The sequence below is a fragment of the Pseudophryne corroboree genome, chromosome 3 (assembly GCF_028390025.1).
Source record: "Pseudophryne corroboree isolate aPseCor3 chromosome 3, aPseCor3.hap2, whole genome shotgun sequence".
Taxonomy (NCBI): domain Eukaryota; kingdom Metazoa; phylum Chordata; class Amphibia; order Anura; family Myobatrachidae; genus Pseudophryne; species Pseudophryne corroboree.
The window spans coordinates 688,799,054-688,824,607 of NC_086446.1; the positions used below are offsets into that span (position 1 = coordinate 688,799,054).

General features: G+C 43.0%; 1 protein-coding gene across 2 annotated transcripts in view; it reads left to right on the forward strand.

The window, feature by feature from the left end:
- Nucleotides 1-25,554, forward strand: part of LOC135056615 (gamma-aminobutyric acid receptor subunit pi-like) — a 274,250-nt gene that overhangs the window by 8,270 nt on the left and 240,426 nt on the right. The window contains exon 3 of one of the 2 annotated variants that reach the window (XM_063962015.1): nt 4,528-4,717. The gene's annotated coding sequence lies outside the window, so the exon portion shown is untranslated. The remainder of the gene's footprint in view (nt 1-4,527; nt 4,718-25,554) is intronic. The other variant, XM_063962016.1, reaches the window with a different exon arrangement.

Sequence of the window (25,554 nt, forward strand, 5' to 3'; positions counted from 1 at the left end):
TGCAAGCTCAGTCTTCTTTTAGCTGAGAAAACTGAAGAGTATCTTCACTGGTTAGATCAGCAATACTATGAGAAAGTTTCAAAGTGGATTCTCTGCTTGTATATAAACTTTAGTCTCGGTTGGTATCCTACACCATAATCCCATGGACAAGAAAGTCCATGGCATACCACAATATAACCCTTCAGTGATTAATGACATCTTCAAATTATGCTATCAAACATTCTATATTCTACACTCTTGACACACCCCAGAATCTCACCATTTACCAGTGGTCCAAGGTTAACTGAACTCATGCTCACTTCTCTCTAGCTCCTGACATGTCATCTACACTTAGTCATCCCATCACTGAAGAGAAGTTATTGGCTGCTATTAATGCTCAAAAACCTTCTAAAGTTCCTGGCCCGGAAGGGTTTCTAATGTCTTGCTAGAATACATCTGTTTTAGTTTCCCCTAAGTACTTTACCAAAGTATTAACAAACAGGCTCAATCCTCTGCTTCCTGTCTTGATTCATTCAGACCAGGTGGGCTTTGTTTCGTCCAGGCAGGCACTGGACAACACCTGATGTACTGTTGAAATCATTCATTACTTCAATAGTTTTCAAATCTCTTCTCTCGCGCTTGCCCTGGATGCGGAGAAAGCCTTTGACAGGATACTCTGGCTTTTTATGAACACTACTGAACATTGGCATTACAGGTAAATTCTTACAAGCCAAACTGATTCTTTATTATTCCCCTTCTTCCTCTGTCCTGTCTGGTGACTTGCTTTCTGATACAGTAGATTCAATGTTACCAGTGGTACCAAACAAGGATGTGCTGTATCACCCTGGTCATTGAGCCCTTAGCCTCACGAATCCAATTCAAGCTAGACATTTCACACATCGCTGTTAAGGATTCTCACCACAAAGTATCTCTTTTTGCGGATAATTTACTTCTCATGCTCATGAAAACTCTCCCCTCTCCCCTAATCTATTTAGGGAGTTATCTAAATTTCTTATTCAGGGTCCATGGTCTCCACACTGTTAATGATGGGGCATGAATGGTGGAAACCAGGATCAGGCACTGAACAGCAAAGCTTGTGAGCCTTCCAGGATGCACTGGGCTCCTCTCCCCTCATATCCCGCCCACATGCTCAGGCACTTCAGTTTTAGTTATCAAGCCCAGATCAGGAGCTGGAGAGAAGAGAAGGAAGAAGTGTACACACAGAAAACACACTCTTACATGGAGGAGAAAATAAACTGGCGACCATGAAAATAACCCATTGAAGGTAGGCGCGTCAGGGTGGGTGCCCCGTGGAATCCATAGACCTCGGAGAAAAATAGTTAATGAAGGTAAGTTTTACTATAACTCTTATTTTCTTCTTTGAGGTACATGGTCTTCACATGGTTAATGATGGGGATGTCCCCAAGTAGTTGTAATAGGGAGGGAATGCTCCTAAGCTGAATGGAGGACATTGCGGCCAGAGGTTGCATCCTGAGAAGCAAACGTATCAGAGGCATAGAACCAAAGAAACATGTGGGAATAAGTTCTCGTAACAGACATGCAGAGTTGTTCAGCAGATGCACCACAGCGTGCTGCCCACCAAGGACCCACAGAGCGAGTAGAGTGAGCAGAGACTGTACTTGGAACAGGAAGATCAGCCTGCGTGTAAGCTTGTGAGATGGTCATGCAGGATAAGAGAATGCCATGCAATATAGAACTACACATGTTGTAAGATGGTAAATTGAAATGGTAATAGAGGTTGAAGTGGTAATGGAGACTTCAGTGGTAAAGAGACTCAAATGGTTAATCACAGAAACCACTGTATAGTGTAGACTTAGATGATACATGGGACTAGCTGTGGCAGAATAAGGATTGCAGGATGTAGGCCATAACCCACCAGTTCTGGAGCAGGAAGATAGAAACTAGGGGAGACCAGAGGTGGACATCAGAATCATGCTGCTGGTCAATAGTGGGCAGCTGAATCTGGGAGGTTGGACAAGGTCCAGGAGCAATGGAGGAGGTGGATTATTGGCTAAGCACTGGTGAAACTCAGGTGTACTCATCTTAATCAGGCTGCAGGTCTTAGATATATTAAAGTGTTGTATGTATTTTGTAATGATACTTTTGAATCTGTAAATTGCCTTTATACATTTAAACCATGAAAATAGGGAGGAAAGAGAGATCCAGCTTGCCACAAACACATTTGTAGGGTGTGTGTAACTGATATCCTGGTAACTTGGAGGGTTAGCTGCAGTAGGCTAACTCTGCTGGCTATTCTGTGCTGTGTAGGTAAAGCTGGTACTATAACTGCTGGGTGCTGCTGTTCCATAGCATTAAGTTCATGCTTGGGATAGTGCAGCAGGCCAGACGAGGACAGGATTTACAGGTATCCACTACCTCCACCTGTACCAACCACACTTGCAGCTTCTCCTCATTGATAAATTCACCAGGCAAACAAAAAGCTTTTCTCCAAGCTCTGGAGCCCAGGAACCATGGAACCAATGACTGTCTGAAATGGATTCCCTTTAACATTGTCCTCTCCTTGTAGAGTGTTCTTATCCCATGCAGATCTAGTATCTTCCTTTTGTATAACTCCTGACTTGTCTATGTCCATTCTCTGGTTAATCCCTGTGACATCCACAACCTCCATGTGTATGATACTTGACTATTATCTGTGACCTATCATGTTCCAGATGTTGATTTGTTGACTACTCCTTGCGTAAACCACTACCAGCCTATCATGCTATGAGCAGTGGACCAGGACTTCCATAGTGAGTGCAACAAAGACCAAACCTGCTTACAAGCGTCATGGAGAATACCACCATTGCTTTAAATTCTGTCTCTGGTTACACAAATACTAGCTGATAGATCAAAGAATCCCAAACCCACCATAGTAACATGACAGTGTACTCTGGCCAATAAGAAAGGATTCTAAGGTAGGTGCTCAAGAAGCATCTGCAGTATCTGGTGGTTTGTGTAGAAAAAGAAGAAAACTATAAAGCACAAATCATGCATTGCTTACTGCTTATCATTGTACTACCTGGTTCAGCTGCAATTCCTGATACTAATCTGGATTCTGGAAATCATGCTCTTTGACCTGGGATTTCCTCTCAATTGCACATTTCCACTCCTCTGAAAGTTGATGAAGAATGGAAAGCCTGCTGGGGTTTTCTCAACAAAATGCTGTATTAATATGAGCTAAAATCTACTATTTTTTCTTCAGAAAAGGCAAGGGCCAGGATGTAATGGTGGCCAAGTTTGCAGATATGAGCGACTTTTAAGGACATAGCTGAAAAAAATCGGACATTTTGCAAAGTCGGCCAATGTATTAACGGCTGAGTACATGAAAACTCGTCCGCTTTCTGCTCTAAAGTAGAGCCGGCGGGAAAAAGTCAGATCCAGATCTTTTGCCCATGTAAACATACAACTCTGCCGATGTAATGGAGTCTGAGGGACTTATTCAGAGATGAATTTATGACCAATTTGCTGGACTCTGGGCCTAATTCAGACCTGATCGTAGATGTGCTAAATTTAGCACATCTACGATCACCCACACAGACATTCAGCACCGATTAGGTCTGAATTAGGCCCTCTGTGCCTCTGTCCCTGCTTACGTGGATACTAGCTGATATATTGAAAATCTCAAATACTCTGCAATATTATGACAAACATTTTCTGTTCGTAGGCTATGTGCAATATTTTATAGAGGTGACATTCAAGCACAACAATAACACATGTAAATGCTTCTAAAGAGGTCCAACAGCATATGCTTGTCAAATCAAAATTCATAATCTGACTCTCATTTATTACTGTATGTCTAATGGAATAACAAGTTTTATATATATATATATATATATATATATATAGATAGATAGATAGATAGATAGATATATACGCACACACATATACTGTATATATACAGTATACACAGAGCCGGCCTTAGGCATAGGCAAACTAGGCAAATGCCTAGGGCATTTGGTATGCTTAGGGGCACCAGCAGCTCCTGCTGATTAAAATGATATGCGGCATGCCTATATTCTGTGTGTGACTGCGGCTGTATCTGCATACGAAATGCTACGTTGCGTGTATTCCTGGAAATCACTGTAATGTAGCATTTCCTATGCAGCTACAGCTGCAGTCGCACAGGCATGCTGGATATCATTTTAATCAGCAGACGCTGCTTGTGCATCCTAGCCATATAGTAATGCAAATAAGATGCATTTTCATAAACAAAAGGTGCCCAACGTTAGCAGAGCTGCCAGCTGACTCATGCCAGGCATCTCCTGCAGAACTAGCGGCGGTGCTAGGGGGCACCAGCCAAAATCTTGCCTAGGGCATCATATTGGTTAGGGCCGGCTCTGAGTATACAGTGTATATAACACAGAAGTGCAGCATAAGATGTAACCTACTAGTGGTCATTATACCTAGTGGCCATCATACCACTATAATTGTGCAGAACCTCCCCTTCGCTCTACTTACAGTTTATTCTCTTTGCTCCTATTGTATTGCGGACCGTTCTGTCTAACATAAGCCTTCCCCCTTATCTAGTACAGCTGAAAACCTCCAGAGCCTGGCTCCTGCACACATCTAACACATATCAACATGCTGTGATCCTGACAATCCCTTACAGACTACAGGAGTGAATCTCTCCACAACTTGTTACCACATAAGCTTCTCAGGATTCTTCATTTCCCTGCATATCCTCAGAAGAAAAGATATGTGCAAAACCAACTTATAGGTAAGTATGTGACTCCAGCTTATTCACAGCAAGGTATTAGTAGCCTTGCTTGAAGTACAATATAATCCTTAAAGTACCAAGCTATGTGACAGATTTTTAAAACCTGTGTGTTACATGCTGCAAAAAAAAAATATATTGGAAGAGGGAACTAGGTCAGATCAGATTAGGATACTGGGCAGAAGGAGGAAATATTTTAGAGACTGATTATATACTACTGTTTTTTTTGCAACTGATAAGTATATACATACTAATCTGTTTAAGAGATGACAGATGTTTTGTGAGAATAATGAAGTACAAAATACAGAGAGCCTGGCAAGATCATTTTGTCTAATGTGATGTTTCACAAACGTCATGAAATTACAATCGTTTGTAGTAAACAATTTAAACAAGATAAAAATTAACTGACAGAAACTCACACAGAAAGAATTAGAAAATTGTTTAAAAGAACACTAGAAAAAATGTCCAAGACATAACATTTCTGAATATGAATACGTAAAGCTAATGTATGATTGTTGTATAATTTAATTTCTGGAAAGAAGACGTAGATGGCATATGTGAATGAAGTATTACTTATGGAATGACTTTTCCATTAGCCAGTGATATTCATAATAAAAAAATTCAACACTTTCCTTCATTGGGAATGTTTTTAGATTGTCAGCTCATTCGTTCAAATAATATAGAAGTTGCGCAACATTTGTAAAGAATACAGTCCCACCTCTTTCTCTCGGGATAACAGGCTTTACCAGTGCAACAGATTGCGATGGTAAACGTGCTCCAAATGAAAAGCAAAGGGAACACATGTATAAAATGCATGACTAAAGTGCTTTAGGTATCATGCATCATTATACTCTTCCCCAGCAGATTTGTGAATGAGCCCTCATATTTAACGCTGGATTTGGAAATAATTAATTTAAAACAGATACATTGACCTTTACTCGATGTGTAACATTATGTATACATGTCACGCAGTGCACTGCATCAGAAAGTTATGGCGTTATTTACTAATACTATATACTAACATATTTACCTATGTTTCATTGTCAATATGAATGGTGGAATTTGTTATCATTATTCAATGATAAATATAGTCCATTTCCTCTTAGTTACTAATGAGCACACATGCAACCTTCTGGCTTTGCATTCCTTTGTGTGCTTTTCACCAGTGTATGTCTATCATCAGGCAGTGTCAACTGTTGGATAAAGCACTGCCATGCTATCTACAGTACACAGATAAATAAGACAGACCGACTGAAGTGTGCCTGGGCAGTGTATGTCGCTCTCCTTTAAAATGAGATGCAATTTTTTAATTTTGCTCTTCCAGTTTTCTCAGTATAACTATTAATTTAATTTACTGCATGAAATAAAAATTGTGGCACAAAGTACCGTTTTATTAGAAAAGATTCAGTGCAGTGCATGGGTGAGCAGCTGCTGTCTCCGACTGGCTAACTGCCATCCAGATGTGCCCTGTACTCTCAGCATGTTAATTCTCCATCCTAAGTGCTCTTTCATAGACTGTAATGGGAGCAAATTGTACCAAGTAGTCACATATGCTGAATATAAATAAAATGAATATTAAATGGCACGGAACTCATGTTCTAGAGCCATTCAGCATATTACATATTTAGCATATACTATATTAATATACTACGCCATTATAAAGGGAAAGTGTATATTAATGGGTCAGTTTCATCTTCCCTATATGTTGTTTCAACTCCAGCAAGAAAACATACTAAAAAATGTTTATAAAATGTAGCAATGTTTTTCAGGTTCAGAAATGTTTTAAGAACCTAATTACAAATGATGTTGTGTTACTTTTAAGTACTATGATAGCTCTTGCATTTATGTTGGTAAAAGTATACGCATACACTAAAACGTCAGTTTAAGTATAGTCTTTGGTACTGTACTTGTGTGATTAAAATGCCTTTGATTTACCTGTAAGAAATGAATGAAACACCATTGTACTGTAAATGAAATCACTTTTGTGCACTTGTGTGAATGAAATGTTTATAACTGTACGAGAAAAAAATCCCATGGTGGTGATTAGTATTAAAAGCACAGGACAAGTAGATTGGGAGATTGTAGAGTGGAATTACAGTGAATGGACACAGCAAAGACAGGTATACCAACCAAGGGTAATGTAGCCCATACACTTGTGAGATATCAGGTACAATCCTTCGATTTCGACCACATTTGTGAGATAAATCGAAAGGATTGTATGCACATTTTAGGTGCCACGTGATGTGATGCGCAGGCACGCTGGTCGAATATTGCATCTCAAGATAGTATGTACTGCAGTTAATATTTATCGCATCGCAGTGCGATCGCATGTGTTTTTAAAAACACATGCAATATATCGCACTGCGATGCGCTCCCGCTGGGAGCGGCCAGACGCCGCTCCCACTTGGCGGTGACGTGCCCATCATGTGATTACCATACGATCTATCGCTTGATCCCATGGTATTCACTTTGGCAGTACAGGTGCGATTTCATCGCGGGGCATCGCACAAGTGTATGGGCACCATAAGAGTCTCAACAAGACAACAAACCAGTGTCAGGACTGAGTCTTACAGCAATACAGTAAAAAGTACAAACTGAAGCCAGTAGTTAACCAGGGAGGGGGGTCTATACCAGGAGCTGATACAAAGATAACACAGGAAAGGATCTCAGACAAGACTGAAGTTTGAGTGACACAAGAATGGGAAGAGAACAAATCTGATTAGGAAGCCACTAGTAAAGCACTGAGATCCCAGTTTCAGTGCTGGGGCTTATAGAAGCAGTCTTTTCCCATACTGGGGTACTTGGATGCCCTCAGGACTTTGATCCCATGAGGAACGTGAGAACTATAGCAGGGGACAAACAAGAGACAGTAGTAACAAATACTGAACTGGACTCTTTTGTCATAAACAATGGATCAGTAGTATAAGAAGATACACAAAGTAGATAGAACTGGTCAAATACAGCCACAGAGTAAGACAAGAACAGAATTCATATCCATACTGTAGGCTACTACTCAGACTAACATAAGTCTAAAATGAGACAAAAACAAGATTCACACATCCACACATAGATCCAGATATGATACACAAGAGATCAGGGATATATACAGTAGCCTAGAGATACAGTATACTATGACTATACCTGCTGACATGAGGCGTGGAGCTCCTGTGTCCAATCCTTTCATTCCTATGATGTATGTACAATACACTGCCATATTTGGATATACTGGTTAATGAAGCTAGTGGGCCATCAAAATGTTAATTGGCACAAGGTTAATTACTAAACTGAAAATGATTAGTACAAGATTATCAATATGTTAAGCAGTGGCATTGGACATGATAACCAGCTGTCCAGACTCTTGTGGTTACTTACATTATTCTTGTAAGACTTGAGTAGGTTTGTGCGGTCATGGATACCTTGATGAGCATATACTGTGTATCTCTGTCTGACGTGGTTCTATGATTTTTATCAGTTTTCACTGGTAGCTAGTAAGACATATTGGGTAGTGACCATAGCTGTGAAGCATACCTTGCTAGTTTTCAGACAGCAAATATGCTGGAAGAGAGCACGTGTAAGTACATCCAATGCAGAAATCTGCAAATTTCACGGTTAGGCAAGGTTCACAGTGGACGTGTTGATAGAACTGCGGATTGTGCCGACTTGGATAGGAGTATATATACTCATACGGCGGGATGTAATGGCGTTCGAGATTGCCGGAGGAACAAGATGCCGGCTGATCTTGGAGTTTTTTTTATCAATCACAAGGCAACACCATGGAAAGTGTAGGTACTGGCGCCGGCTGAAGTTCAAAATAAATTAGCTATATCAATATGATAAAAAATTCAAATTTAATTTCTGTGCAATCATAAGAATAAAAATTCCTCAATAATAAAATACAATCAGATGTGAATAACTGACATATATATGAACCACAGCTTAGCCCCATAAGCATATATTGTCCACAATCCCTGGCTAGGACATTTACTAGCAGCTGTTTTTGCAAGTTCAATTTTGAACAGGGTAGGTTACCAGACTCTTTTTCCAGATGGAATTCCCTAGGTGTCCATATTGCAGTGGAAACCAGATGGCAAAAGGGTATGAGTCCGGATCTGCAAGTCCCTTGTGTGCAAATTTAAAGCTGATGAGTGCATATAGGTCCATGCCTTGTTAGTGATTACCCCTTAAAAAAAGCGGCCAAGATCAGCCGGCATTCTGCACCTCTAGTGATCTCGAACGCCATTACGTCTCCCCATATTTTCAGATGTATCTTTTGTACCTAGTTTAGGGCTGGTTTGAGTGTGCACAGGTTTACGCCCGACCACAGAGATCCGTATGACTCAGAATCAACTCCTTATTTGGCAATGTGGAAGCAGTTATACCCAACTTATGTTCAATTTTACATCAGCCCCATTAAGTCTTACAAAGGAAAGGAGATTGCTAAAGCTGAAGACCATGAATAACATGACTGTAGTGACTGGTATACTGTATTACCAGTGACTATAACATTATAACAGGCCATATACCCTGTATATTAGAGTCTGACAGCTTCTGGACCAAATTCAAGCCTAGTTCCAAATCATTTATGATCCTAGAGTTTCAGCCATAGAAAGTGATGTTCATTGCATTGAAACCCAACTGACTAGCTTCTACGACCAAAATTAGGTTTACATTTCTTGACCGGATCTCTGGTGACAGCCAAACATTAAAGCCAAATTTTCAAATTGCACTTCACGGTTAGAACACAAGGTGTGAGGGGCAGAGGAGCGTTCTGCAAAAATTATTACAGTATTTCAGTTCTTTGGGGGCTTAAATTTGAATTGCCAGTAGCTTTAATCGATTCACCACAGAGGCTGCCCTATACTATTTGAGACAGGCTAGAATGTCTGCTGAGAAGTACGTATTGTACAAACTTCTTTTGAATTAAGTAGAATGATGCTGGCAAGTTTATTTTGTCATGGACTCTATGATGTCCTAAGAGATACAATGATACATTGCTCACCTCAACTTATTTTGTAATGTCCCATACAACTAGACATTAAACTTGACAGTAATCTTATAGAAGCTGGAACAAGGATTTTCTACAGTCTATCAAGTTCTCCATCACAAACTACAGAAAATAGACTCACCCAGGTTATCAATACAGGATTATTCTATTCATGCTGTTGAAAACTATGTATTAAGGGGATGCTGTATGTATCAAAGTTTAGAAAAAGATAAAGAAGTGAGAGATAAAGTACCAATGTATCAGCTCCTGTCATTTTTCAAACACAGCCTGTAAAATGTCAGGAGCCGATTGGTTGGTTCTTTATCTCTCTCCGCTTTATCTCTCTCCAAACTTTGATACATATCTTCCAGTATGTGGTTAAAAAAGACCATCTGGTTTGAATCTGCAGTAATAAACTGTCTAAAAAAAGTCTAGATGTGATTGAAAAAAAAATTCTATGAAGTGTCCATGTATACCACATTGGCGTTGCTATCATGGGTGCAATGTGTGCGGTGCACACGGGCCACTGGGTCAAGGGGGGGCCCACACTGCACACATATGTTAGTATTCCCCTCTCGGAGTCCAGCGTTTGGCGCTGCAGCCGCATCCATCGCGCAAAAAATCTGTTCCAAAATGGCCGCCGTGCAAGTGCAGTTTGAATTTTGTCAGGCGCCATGTTTCCGGAGACCTGCGCATGCACAGTAGGCTCCGGCACAATGTCGGAGCCTACGGCGCTGTGGAGAGGAAGGGGCCCACGTGGAGTCTGCCAACGGGCCCCCTCCTTGCTTAAGATGCCCCTGGTATACCACTTTCGTACACTGAGGATTTAGGGGGTCATTCCGAGTTGTTCGCTCGTTATTTTTTTCTCGCAACGGAGCGATTAGTCGCTAATGCGCATGCGCAATGTCCGCAGTGCGACTGCGCCAAGTAAATTTGCTATGCAGTTAGGTATTTTACTCACGGCATTACGAGTTTTTTTCTTCGTTCTGGTGATCGTAATGTGATTGACAGGAAGTGGGTGTTTCTGGGCGGAAACTGGCCGTTTTATGGGTGTGTGCGAAAAAACGCTACCGTTTCTGGGAAAAACGCGGGAGTGGCTGGAGAAACGGAGGAGTGTCTGGGCGAACGCTGGGTGTGTTTGTGACGTCAAACCAGGAACGACAAGTACTGAACTTTTCGCACTGGCAGAGTAAGTTTCGAGCTACTCAGAAACTGCACAGAGAAGTATTTTCGCAATATTGCAAATCTTTCGTTCGCAATTCTACTATGCTAAGATTCACTCCCAGTAGGCGGCGGCTTAGCGCGTGCAAAGCTGCTAAAAGCAGCTTGCGAGCGAACAACTCGGAATGACCCCCTTAGAGGGGAGATTTATCAAAGCTTGGAGAGAGAAAAAGTGGAGAGAGATAAAGTACCAAACAAGCAGCACCAAACATAGCTTGTAAAATGACAGGAGCTGATTGGTTAGTGCTTTATCTCTCTCCACTTTATGCTGCGCAGCACACTGATTTTACAGGAGGAGTCGACCGCGGAGATCCAGGGAAAGTGCTCCCCCTCACCCGCGCCTCCGTCTCATTTGGGGGGGCATGCTGCCCCCTTGCCCGCCCTGTTCCGACGCGCATGTGTGTAATGTATGTACAGTGTGTGTGTGTGTATGTGACTGTGCGGCATAATGTGTGTAAGCGTCACTGGAACAGGGGGTGTTATGTGTGCAAGCATCTCTCTGATACAGGGCGCGTTATGTGTGCTAGCGTATCCGGTACAGGGGGCGTTACGTGTGTAAGCGTCACTGGTACAGGAGGTGTTACGTGTGTAAGCGTCACTGGTACAGGAGGTGTTACGTGTGCAAGCGTCACTGGTACAGGAGGCGTTACGTGTGTAAGCGTCACTGGTACAGGAGGTGTTACGTGTGTAAGCGTCACTGGTACAGGAGGCGTTACGTGTGTAAGCGTCACTGGTACAGGAGGTGTTACGTGTGTAAGCGTCACTGGTACAGGAGGCGTTACGTGTGTAAGCGTCACTGGTACAGGAGGTGTTACGTGTGTAAGCGTCACTGGTACAGGAGGCGTTACGTGTGTAAGCGTCACTGGTACAGGAGGTGTTACGTGTGTAAGCGTCACTGGTACAGGAGGCGTTACGTGTGTAAGCGTCACTGGTACAGGAGGTGTTACGTGTGTAAGCGTCACTGGTACAGGAGGTGTTACGTGTGTAAGCGTCACTGGTACAGGAGGTGTTATGTGTGTAAGCGTCACTGGTACAGGAGGCGTTACGTGTGTAAGCGTCACTGGTACAGGAGGTGTTACGTGTGTAAGCGTCACTGGTACAGGAGGCGTTACGTGTGTAAGCGTCACTGGTACAGGAGGTGTTACGTGTGTAAGCGTCACTGGTACAGGAGGCGTTACGTGTGTAAGCGTCACTGGTACAGTAGGCGTTACGTGTGTAAGCATCACTGGTGCAAGGGACGTTACGTGTGTAAGCGTCACTGGTACAGGAGGCGTTACGTGTGTAAGCATCACTGGTGCAAGGGACGTTACGTGTGTAAGCGTCACTGGTACAGGAGGCGTTACGTGTGTAAGCGTCACTGGTACAGGAGGTGTTACGTGTGTAAGCGTCACTGGTACAGGAGGCGTTACGTGTGTAAGCGTCACTGGTACAGTAGGCGTTACGTGTGTAAGCATCACTGGTGCAAGGGACGTTACGTGTGTAAGCGTCACTGGTACAGGGGGGCGTTACGTGTGCAAGTGTCACTGCTATAGGGTGCATTACTTATGCAAGTGCCACTACTACACGGGGTGTTACGTGTGCAAGGGTCACTGCTACAGGGTGCGTTACGTGTGCAAGCGTCACTGCTACAGGGTGCATTACTCATGCAAGCGTCACTGTTACAAGGTGCGTTACGTGTGCAAGTGTCACTGGTACAGGGGGGCGTTACGTGTGCAAGTGTCACTGCTATAGGGTGCATTACTTATGCAAGTGTCACTACTACTGGGGATGTTACGTGTGCAAGTGTCACTGCTACAGGGTGCGTTACTCATGCAAGCGTCACTGGTACAAGGTGCATAACATGTGCAAGTGTCACTGCTACAGGGGGCGTTACGTGTGCAAGTGTCACTGATACAGGAGGCCTTACGTGTGTAAGCGTCACTGGTACAGGGGGCGTTACGTGTGTAAGCGTCACTACTACAGGGTTTATTGTGTGTATAAGCGGCACTGCTACAGGGAGCATTATGTGTATAAGCATCACTGGTACAGGGGGCATTATGTGTGTAAGCATCACTGATACAAGGGACGTCTTGTATAAGCATCAATGCTACAAGGGGCGTTACGTGTGTAAGCGTCACTACTACAGGGTGCGTTACGTGTGTAAGCATCACTGTGTCTTGTATAAGCGTCACTGGTACAGGGGGTGTTACGTGTGTAAGCGCCACTACTTCGGGGGGCGTTGTGTATAAGCGGCACTACCACAGGGGGCATTGTGTGTAAGCGGCACTACTACAGGGTGCATTGTGTGTATAAGCGTCACTGCTACAGGGGGCATTATGTGCGCTGTCCCTTTGTAAAGTATGGGAAGGCGCAAATATATAGTTTGCAGGGGGCGCCGAACACCCTAGCACCGTCCCTGAGCATACCTACACAATTCCTGCAGGAAATTGCTAGGTGAGTTTGTCTAAGGCTTTAGACACTGTCATTGTGCCTATTAAAAAAAAAATTGCATTTGGTAAGAAACCTTTGGAGGACGGAGTGACCGTTGGTAGCCTACTCAATAAAAACTATTTCTCTTGAATCATTTTCCGACGTGTCACTTTGTTATAGGTCTTCCTTGGTGGCATAAACATAATCTTTTTAATGATTGGCAGATTGTTGAGCTATCCAAATAAACTTCATACACTATTGTACTCAACATTTTCTAAATTGACATACATGTGCTGCTTCCACTATTTCTCGGAGTATACGGTCATGGTATACAGATGTGTTTTGTATAATAGATTTTCAGACTGCTATTGATCTCTCACCCACTTTGGTCTATCCTTGTTTATACATGCAAGCCAATTTGAACGATACAGATGTAATGGACTGTCATATTGTCCAGTGCGTATGCAAACATCGTTGGTGAAAACTCAACCAACGATAATATTGTTGGTCATTAAAATCGCCCAGTGTGCAGGGCCCTTAAGACTGAGCAATGTAAAGAGAACAATTCTGAAAAGGGTTTTATTTGCCCTCGTATTTCCATAACGGCAGAGATTTTGTTGCTGGTTAAAGTTGATGGAGTTCTTCACCTTTCTATTGATTACCAGTGTCTGAATAATCTGTAGTTAAGAATAAATATCCTTTCTCCCTAAGTTATAACCAACCTTTGTAATCAAGGGTGAGGAGCTACAATTTCCACTTACTGTAGATTTTACAGAGTCTTATACCGTACTGTAGTTTGATAAGGATCAGACAAGTGTAAAACTGGGGATTTGCCCTTAAAATCAGAGGTGCGCATTATGCTATGCTAGTTATTGTTCACTGTTCTGGCCACTTTTCAGGATTCTGTAAATAGCATTTCCATACAATATTTGGGCTGGTTCATAGCAATCTATCTTGATGTACAGTATTGATATTCTCTTGTTCTTTGGATTGACACAACAATTACATTATGTCCCCTTAGACCTGGATCAGAGAAACTGCTTTTTATGTTACAGTTGAGAAATGTCTTTTTGAAACTACTTAAGTTCTATTTATTGGCACGTATACAGTAACTTACTAATGCTGGGTACACACTGGCTGACATATCGGCCGTTCTATTGCCAGTGTGTACCAACGATACAGTATGTCTGTGAATGCCATATATTGGTGCCGACTGCCTGTACACATTCTGCACCATCCGGCGGTGATTGATGGCTCAACTGGGCGGATGCACGTACATGCACGCCCAGTTCCTGAGGTCATTCATAACGGATCAGGCAGTGTATATGCACAACACATTGGCCGATTCGACTATAGATATAGATAGATATATCTGCAGATCCATTGATCTGCAGCTATATCTACCAGTGTGTACCCACCTTATAGATCCAGGAAAGATCAAGCTACCAATCAAAAAGAACCCTAAAATCCATTAGGAGTTGTTGACAAATATTAAAAATTTATTTATTAAAAAATAAATAAAAAAATTATATATATATATATATATATATATATATATATATACTATATATATATATATATATATATATATACAGGACTTGAAACTGTTGGGCCACTCAGCTTGCCTTTATACTGTTAGGGTTCTTCCTTCAGACATGGATGGGCCTGCAGATAGCTAATTTATTAAAGGCTTATACTTGGTCATGTCAAATGCTTTCGTCTACCATGTATACATACAGCAGATATTCCTCAGTAGTTTGTAAATGTATGAAGCAGTGATAAGTGTGGAGAAGTGAGCCAGTGGAGAAGTTGCCCATGACAACCAATCAGCATTGAAGTAACATCTATAATTTGCATACTATAAAATTATACAGAACAGCTGATTGGTTGCCATGGGTAACTTCTCTACTGGCTCACTTCTCCACTCTTATCACTTCTTCATACATTTACCCTCAAATTACATAAATCCTACCTGTCTCCATTTAGTAGACTTATGATAGGTTTTTCAACAACTCACGCCTGTTTCAAATGTGGCCAGTCTCAGGCCAATCTATTCCATTGTTTATGGACCTGTCTGGTAATTCATAGATTTTGATAACAAGTGCTCAATTACCCCATGAACATTTGTTTAACTACGTCATTACCCTCTGAATGGGTGCTATTTGGCATTCTCCCAGGGGTACTTTGAATTTCAAATGGAGGTACTGTAGACGACTACGACTGGCGGCCAGCACAGCTGCCGAAAGTCTATCCTATAGGTGTGGATACATCTGAGCCACCTACTTTATCTCTAAGTTCTATTGTGACCTTCTCCACAGCCATGAAGACAAATTTTAAACTTGTTGTGTAATACCTCTTGGAATCTTTTATGAATGATTGAGGGCGATCCCCCAATTTCAGTGTGACCATGCTAGAGGAGATGCAAGCAATCTCTATGTTATTAAGTTCAACTTTTATACTTGCTTGTCTTATTAACTGTGTGGGCCTACCATCGTTTTTTATCTTTGATGGCCATATGACTATCTGCCAGTGATGTAACTAGCTCCAGAGGTGGGGCTGCAGCACAGTCCAAAATTCAAATAGGAGAGCTACACCAACTGCCAGTGAGTCCTGGCCAGCAATGTTTGGCAGCAAACATTCGCAATCAGCCAATCACAAACTGTTTTCTAGTACTCAGGACTGCATCTTCCCCAAGTTACCTCAAATAATGAGGCCTGCTCAAGAACAAATACGTCTTTGTCCCGATCTGCATCTGTTTGCAATTGCACAATTATACTCAGGATACATTAAACTGCCCCTGTCGTCCTCCAGTCCAGGATCAAACATGCGTAGGGGCAGAATCATGCAAATGCATGCACTCATAAATTTCATGCAAGATACACAACACCAACATGCATAGTGCTCTCTCTACGTCAGCCCTCAATTATTCATGCATCATGAAATTGCCATCAGCATGCTATCTGAGAGAGAATCCCAAGTTATTTCTTTGTTCTATAGAGAATTCTGCAAATCATTGGGAACTGACTTTTCCTTATCTCTATTGTAATATCCTCACATCACAGCAATGTCCAGATTGAAAGGACTAAACAATCATTTAGTTACCAACTTGATCATCGATGTGATTGGGCCAAATATTTTATGTATACTGTATATTTATGGCATATATTCTAAACCTTGATCATGTTTCTTGGTCTCATTCAAGCATCAGAGGTCAACTTGTAGATGAGCCTCCTCAACAAATTTGAAGAGCGCTCCAATGCAATTTACCCATGTGACGAGAATGAATATTCCAGGTGGTGCTTAATAATACATGAAGAATTTCTGTATTTTATTTTTATAAAAAGTATGCAATAGTATCAAAACTCCCGGGAGTCAACAACAATGTAACATACAATATGTGCTTCAATAAAAATACATGTATATTACAATAAAAATGGAAAACCTTAATATACCTATCACATCAATGTAGCCTGACTGAGTCTCAGTGTATCATATGGCTGTCTGCACTTTTAGTGAGCTGCTGGAGTCATGCACTAAGCACCACAGAAGATGCTTAGTAGGTGGTGCAGTAATTCATCATGGATGTATAATTAAACACAAAAATGAAAATAAAAAGTTCTGAATGTTAGATTCACTCACATAAGGTAAGGGATCCTTAATTCCCAACTGGTGGTGCAGCACAGCGTGTTAGGCACTTGGGGTGAATTGCAATGAAAGCCGGCAATTATAGTGGAGCTCGGTATCTGGGGCCCCGTGTCTCGCAGCCAGCAGGACCGGGATGTGCAGTTCTGTTGGAGAAGTCACTAGGTGTGACTAACAGTGGGCGCTCTGACAGTGTACCTCCGGTGTGCCAGCGGAGGCGGTAAGCAATCACAACTGCTGGGCGCGCTCGGAGCTGGTGAGTGTGTTGGTGGTCTTTTGCGCTTCTGTGAGCGCCGATCCCCGTGTTTTCAGAGCTCAGGTGGAAATGCAGGCTACATTGGCTGCAGCAAGAGCCAGGGGATTGGGGTTGGAGCTGCTGGAAGTCCGAAGATACTGCTTTCACTGTGTGTGGCAAGTGGTGTCGGCTTTGCCAAGTGATCTCCAGGTGCTGCGCTGATGGGTGCAGTGAAACAGACAGGCTGATGATATATGTGGAAAAGGTTCTGCCGGAAATAAATGCAAATGGCTCCTATATCCTTAACGTATTTCAACGCACAACAGGGCGTCTTTGTCCAAAGGCAGGTATGCTGTGAGGTTGGGATCAGTGATTCTTATACCTGATACCCAGGTGAATTCAAGTAATGTTGATTCCAATTAGTTAATTATGGTACTCTTTCACAACTTATATTTACTATCACTTGCCCAAAGTACACAAGACACTTCACAATCCCCCGGGGCGCCCTATTATTTCTGGAATTGGGGGCCTTACGTCTAATTTATCCTTTTATGTAGATTGTTACCTACAACCACACACTTCCTCACTGAGATCACATATCCGTGATACAACAGAATTTATTAAACTAGTGGAAGGATTTAAATGGAATCCTGGACATCTTTTTGTCACCAGTGATGTCCAGGCCCTTTACACTAATATTCCACACCAAAAAGGGCTTGAAAGTGTGGAAAAAAGTCTTTGTAGAAACATTGGTGTCTCAGAGGAGAAGCGTGAATTTATTTGATCAGTTATTTTGTTTATTCTTTTACATAATTATTTTGTTTTTGATCACTGTCACTTTCTACAGGTCGTCGGTACGGCGATCGGAACCCATTTTTGCCAACATCTACATGGGTGACTTTGAGGATATTCTCATTTGGAATGGCGCCTATGCTACGAACCTAGTCCTATATGGTCGCTATATCGATGACCTGTTTTTTGTTTGGAATGGGGACCCCTCTTCAGTCACAGATTTTGTTATGTATATTTTCAACAATACTTGTGGTATGACCATCACTAGCACTCACCATCCTTCACGAATCGATTTTTTAGATATTACGGTGGAGGTGGTAGAGGACATCATCACATTATCTCCCTTAACTGGAGATGCACCACTATTTGGGAATTAAGGCTCCCTTACCTTATGTGAGTTAATTTAACATTCAGAACTTTTCATTTTCATTTCTGTGTTTGATTATATATCCATGATGAATTACTGCACCACCTATTAAGCATCCTCTGTGGTGCTTAGTGCATCACTCCACCAGCTCACTAAAAGTGTAGACAGCCATATGACAGCCATATGATACATTGAGTCTCAGTCAGGATACATTGTTAATGACTCCCGGGAGTTTTGATACTATTGCATACTTTTTATAAAAATAAAATACAGAAATTCTTCATGTATTATTAAGCGCCACCTGGAATATTCATTCTCGTCGCTTACCTTTGTCTGGAACTGGCATCTCCAGCTCCAGGTGTCTGCCGATATACAGAACTGCAACTTACACCACTCACCTTAGCGCCAGAGACCATTTGTTGTTGCTTTGCAATTTACCCATGTGTCTTGAATATGGAAGCAGGTTGCAGATAGCCATCAGACACAGGAACGTAAAGTTTGGTTTTCCATTAAAACCATTTTACTTAAGTTTTAACTGCTTCCAAGATACTGTAGTAAATTCATTGGTAAATAAGTAGTGTTATCAATCACCGTGATTCACCCTACACACAAAGAATGCCTCAGAAATTCCTCTTTATCGAAACCAGCTTGTTTCCTGGTGGATTATCAACCTGAACATTGTATCCAAAAGATTTTAGATCTTAGGAAATGTCATAGCAAATCAGGTTACTGTACTTCACGCATTGGAAAAGATATGATCTTGAGTAGAGATAATGGGTATCTACTAACATGTACTGTACATGCAGAATGTTTTTCATTGGCCCGTCTCAGGAATGGTATACTATAAAATTCTTGCTTGTACTGTGCCTTCCTAGCAATACCCTTGACCCATTCCATTCTGCTTATGATGAATCTTGCATGGTCACTGACATCTGCTTCTTACAGTGGCATGTGCCTATATATTGTCCAGGCCTGCCACCACGTAGATAAAAAGTATTGTTATGTTTTTTTCTTCTTCATTTGGGTACTGTTACCTTTTCCATTTAATGTTCCTGACTTTTGCTTTGTTCCTGGGCTATGGCTCTATGCCTGCTGTCCTAAGTTCATGCTTGTATTGATCTTGATTTTCGTCTGCTGATTTAGCATTTTGCTTTGTCTATGTATGACCTGGCCTATTATTTGTGCTCTCGCTATTCATAAATTCATAACGGCACATCACTGCATCCTACTTACACCCCAAAAATATGTATTTTTGTACACAGACTGATTTCCAAAACACCATGGTCTTGCTGTTAAGCAAACATATTTGTAGTTTCTCCTGTCAGTTTCTCCTGTCATGCGCACAGTTACAAGGTAATCTCTGTTGGCAGTAATGTTTTGGAGTCACAAAAATTTCAGCATACCTGTATCATAAACTTAGTGGGGCCCATACATCTGCAATATATTGCCCCACTTCCCCGTTCTGTCAGCCCTGGGATCGGGGAATCGGGGGAAATCCAAAATACTGGAATTCACTGATTCCGACGACCTGTATGATCTGGATTGGTGAGTCGAAATTTTTAACCTACTGAATTTACCTGATTCCCGTTAGAGATGAGCGGTTCGGATTCTGAGGAATCCGATACGCTCCAAACCTCGGAATCCAAGTCCCACCAGACTCGGATTCCTATTCAAGGCCAAACATCATCTTCTTGGCATTGGATTCTCGCATGGAGTTGGATTCTATATAAGGTGCCACGGCCAGGGTCCAGCGCCATTTCACTCGAAGGCACGCTGCAGTTTGCTGTGTTATACTCTGCTGTAGGGGCTGTACTGTCTACCAAGACTAACAAGTGGCTATGCTGGATAGTGACTGTGTATATGGGGCACACTACACACTGATGCATGCTGTGCTATACTGTGCTATACTGGCTGTGCTGTGTCCAGACTCAAAAGTGGCTGTGCTGTATAGTGACTGTATTTAGGTGGCATGCAGCACTGTGTTGTGTGCTACGCTATACTCTGCTATATGGGCTGTTCTGTGTCCAGAGTCTCACAAGTGGCTGTGCTGTATAGTGCTGCTGTGTGCTATGCTATACTCTGCTATACTGGCTGTGCTGTGTCCAGACTCACGAGTGGCTCTGCTGTATAGTGACTGTGTATATGAGGCATGCTGCACTCTGCTGTGTGCTGTGCTATAATCTGCTATACTGGCTGTGCTGTATAATGACTGTGTATAGGTGAAATGCTGCATGCTGCTGTGTGCTGCGCTACACTCTGCTATACTGGCTGTACTGTGTCCAGAGTCTCACAAGTGACTGTGCTGTATAGTGACTGTTTAGGTGGCATGCTGCACACTGGTGTGTGCTGTGCTATACTCTGCTATACTGGCTGTACTGTATAATGACTGTGTATAGGTGAAATGCTGCATGCTGCTGTGTGCTGCGCTACACTCTGCTATACTGGCTGTACTGTGTCCAGAGTCTCACAAGTGACTGTGCTGTATAGTGACTGTGTATAGGTGGCATGCTGCACACTGGTGTGTGCTGTGCTATACTCTGCTATACTGACTGTGCTGTAAAGTGACTGTGTTTAGGTGACATATTGCACGCTGCTGTCGGCTTCGCTACACTCTGCTATACTGGCTGTGCTGTGTCCAGACTCACAAGTGACTGTGCTGTATAGTGACTGTGTATAGGGGGTGCGCTGCTGTATGCTGCGCTATACTCTGCTGTAAATTGTATTGTTTGGTGCACTTTGTTCACCTGCATCGATAAGCCCTGTGAGAAATGCAGTTTGAAATGAGCTGCAAGTTTAAAAATAGAAAAAATTATATATTTTTATAATGATATATTTATCTTCTCTCTTCTTGACTGCCATGTACAGATGATCCAGGGATAGGCTGTAGTGGAGTTCTATTATTGGATTTTTATCCACTTTGTCTGTACACATTCCTGTATACAAATCATCATTCATGCTGTGAGAAGAGAGTTTCTTCAACTTTTTATCAGGCCCATCTCTCTCTGATCACTGATATAGACCTCGAATTATATCGTGGAGAGGGCGTTTTCAAATTCCTTATTTTGTTCAGGCCCAGAACCACGTTGGGTGGTACACTCAGCGTGGATCCTCTATAGTTATTGGAGGCGGTTACCGCCTAATCACCGTAGTTTCACTAATATAGTGGACCACGATAGCCTTTGATCATTTGAGGATCACCTATAGAGGTGGACGTCACAGGTCACATAATTAAGTGAATTACATTAATTTTGGATAACGTTTAGGGATATTACTAATAATTAACCCCCCGAAGGCTAGCACCATTTGGAGACTGTCTCCAGTTCTCCTGCAAAGCTGTATTTATCCTGTATCGTTGCCACTGTTGACTGCCTGTTTATTCCTTGAAAAAGGCCCTGTCAGGGACCGAAACGTTGGAAATCGCTGGAGATCGCTTTTGATACTTCATATGAACTGTGAGATTACCTTTGCATTAAATTTACTTTTTTACTTTATTGGATATAAGTCTGGAGAGTGCTATCTTTCCCCACGAAAAAGGGATTTCCTGTATTGTACTATGGGCCTGGCCTCTATTGTGGCTGGACTCTGATAGACACCCCAGCAGCTGACTTTAATATTGTGAGAGTGCAGGGATTCCCTGTATATATATATAGATATAGATATAGATAGAGAGAGAGAGAGAGAAAAGAGTATAGGCACTCACCACAAATAAATAATTTCAGGCTTTTTATTAACTCACAAATGCTTCATCGTGCAGAAAATATATTGCAGAGCTGTCGCTGTCAACGTTTCGGTCCCTTTTGGACCTTTGTCAAGACCATTAAAACAAGTTTATGCAGTCATCCTGAAGTCCCTATCACCAAGAACTGAACCACATTGCCTTATATACCATCAGATACCCATTAGGCCACACCTACAGGAAGTCCCTGATTTCTCTGACGTCCTAGTGGATGCTGGGGACTCCGTCAGGACCATGGGGATATAGCGGCTCCGCAGGAGACAGGGCACAATAATAAAAGCTTTAGGGTCAGGTGGTGTGCACTGGCTCCTCCCCCTATGACCCTCCTCCAAGCCTCAGTTAGATTTTTGTGCCCGACGAGAAGGGTGCAATCTAGGTGGCTCTCCTGAGCTGCTTAGAATAAAAGTTTAAGTTAGGTTTTTTATTTTCAGTGAGTCCTGCTGGCAACAGGCTCACTGCTACGAGGGACTTAGGGGAGAGAAGAAAACTCACCTGCGTGCAGGATGGATTTGCTTCTTAGGCTACTGGACACCATTAGCTCCAGAGGGAGTCGGAACACAGGTCTCACCCTGGGGTTCGTCCCGGAGCCGTGCCGCCGACCCCCCTTACAGATGCCGAAGTTGAAGAGGTCCAGAGGTCCAGAAACAGGCGGCAGAAGACTTTCAGTCTTCATAAGGTAGCGCACAGCACTGCAGCTGTGCGCCATTGTTGTCAGCACACTTCACCAACAGTCACCAACTGTCACTGAGGGTGCAGGGCGCCCTGGGCAGCAATGTATAATACCTTTTTATGGCTAAAATACATCACATATAGCCCTTGAGGCTATATGGATGTATTTAACCCCTGCCAGATCTCACAAACTCCGGGAGAAGAGCCCGCCGAAAAGGGGGCGGGGCCTATTCTCCTCAGCACACGGCACCATTTTCCTGCTCAGCTCTGCTGTGAGGAAGGCTCCCAGGCTCTCCCCTGCACTGCACTACAGAAACAGGGTTAAAACAGAGAGGGGGGGCACTTATTTGGCGATATGATTACATATATAAAAATGCTATAAGGGAAAACACTTGTATAAGGGGTTGTCCCTGTATAATTATAGCGTTTTTGGTGTGTGCTGGCAAACTCTCCCTCTGTCTCCCCAAAGGGCTAGTGGGGTCCTGTCCTCTGTCAGAGCATTCCCTGTGTGTGTGCTGTGTGTCGGTACGTGTGTGTCGACATGTAGGAGGACGATGTTGGTGAGGAGGCGGAGCAAATTGCCTGTATTGGTGATGTCACTCTCTAGGGAGTCGACACTGGAATGGATGGCTTATTTAGGAATTACGTGATAATGTCAACACGCTGCAAGGTCGGTTGACGACATGAGACGGCCGGCAAACAAATTAGTACCTGTCCAGGCGTCTCAGACACCGTCAGGGGCTTGTAAAAACGCCCATTTACCTCAGTCGGTCGACACAGACACAGACACGGACACTGACTCCAGTGTCGACGGTGAAGAAACAAACGTATTTTCCTTTAGGGCCACACGTTTCATGTTAAGGGCAATGAAGGAGGTGTTACATATTTCTGATACTACAAGTACCACAAATAAGGGTATTATGTAGGGTGTGAATAAACTACTTGTAGTTTTTCCTGAATCAGATAAATTAAATGAAGTGTGTGATGATACGTGGGTTTCCTCCGATAGAAAATTATTGGCGGTATACCTTTTCCCGCCAGAAGTTAGGGCGAGTTGGGAAACACACCTTAGGGTGAATAAGGCGCTCACACGCTTATAAAAACAAGTGGCGTTACCGTCTCCAGATACGGCAGCCCTCAAGGAGCCAGCTGATAGGAAGCTGAAAAATATCCTAAAAGTATATACACATATACTGGTGTTATACTACGACCAGCAATCGCCTCAGCCTGGATGTGCAGCGCTGAGGGGGCTTCGTCGGATTTCCTGACTGAAAATATTGATACCCTTGACAGGGACAAGATTTTATTGACTATAGAGCATTTTAAGGATGCATTTCTATATATGCGAGATGCGCAGAGGGATATTTGCATTCTGGCATCAAGAGTAAATGTGATGTCCATATCTGCCAGACGACAGTGGTCAGGTGATGCAGATTCCAGACGGCACATGGAAGTATTGCCGTATAAAGGGGCGGTCCATCGGACCTGGTGGCCATGGCAACAGCTGAAAAATCCACCTTTTGTTACCCCAAGTCACATCTCAGCAGAAAAGGACACAGTCTTTTCAGTCTCAGTCCTTTCGTCCCCATAAGGGCAGGCGGGCAAAAGGGCCAGTCATATCTGCCCAGGGGTAGAGGAAAGGGAAGAAGACTGCAGCAGGCAGCCCATTCCCAGGAACAGAAGCCCTCCACAGCTTCTGCCAAGTCCGCAGCATGACGCTGGGGCTGTACAAGCGGACTCAGGTGCGGTAGGGGGTCATCTCAAGAGTTTCAGCACGCAGTGGGCCCACTCACAAGTGGACTCCTGGATCCTACACGTAGTATCCCAGGTGTACATTGGAAATTCGAGACGTCTCCCCCTCACAAGTTCCTGAAGTCTGCTTTACCAACGTCTCCCTCCGACAGGGAGGCAGTATTGGGAACAATTCACAGGCTGTATTCCCAGCAGGTGATAATCAAAGTACCCCTTCTACAACAAGGGAAGGGGTATTATTCCACACTATATTGTGGTACTGAAGCCAGACGGCTAGGTGAGATCTGAAATATTTGAACACTTACATACAAGCGTTCAAATCAAGATGGAGTCACTCAGAGCAGTGATAGCGAACCAGGAAGAAGGGGACGATATGGTGTCACTGGATATCAGGGACGCTTACCTACATGTCCAAATTTGCCCTTCTCACCAAGGGTACCTCAGGTTCGTGGTACAGAACTGTCACTATCAGTTCAGACGCTGCCGTTTGGATTGTCCACGGCACCCCGGGTCTTTACCAAGGTAATGGCCGAAATGATGATTCTTCTTAAAAGAAATATGGACGCTTTCCTGATAAGGGCAAGGTCCAGAGAACAGTTGGAGGTCGGAGTAGCACTATCTTAAGTAGTTCTACGACAGCACGAGTGGATTCTAAATATTCCAAAATCGCAGTTTTTTCCGACGACACGTCTACTGTTCCTAGGGATGATTCTGGACACAGTCCAGAAAAGGATGTTTTCTCCCGGAGAAGAAAGCCAGGGAGTTATCCGAGCTAATCAGGAACCTCCTAAAACCAGGAAAAGTATCAGTGCATCATTGCACAAGGATCCTGTGAAAAATGGTGGTTTCTTACAAAGCGATCCCATTCGGTAGATTTCACGCAAGAACCTTTACGTGGGATCTGCTGGAAAAATGGTCCGGATCGCATCTTCAGATGCATCAGCGGATAACCCTGTCTCCAAGGACAAGGGTGTTTCTTCTGCGGTGGCTGCAGAGTGCTCATCTATGAAAGGGCCGCAGATTCGGCATTCAG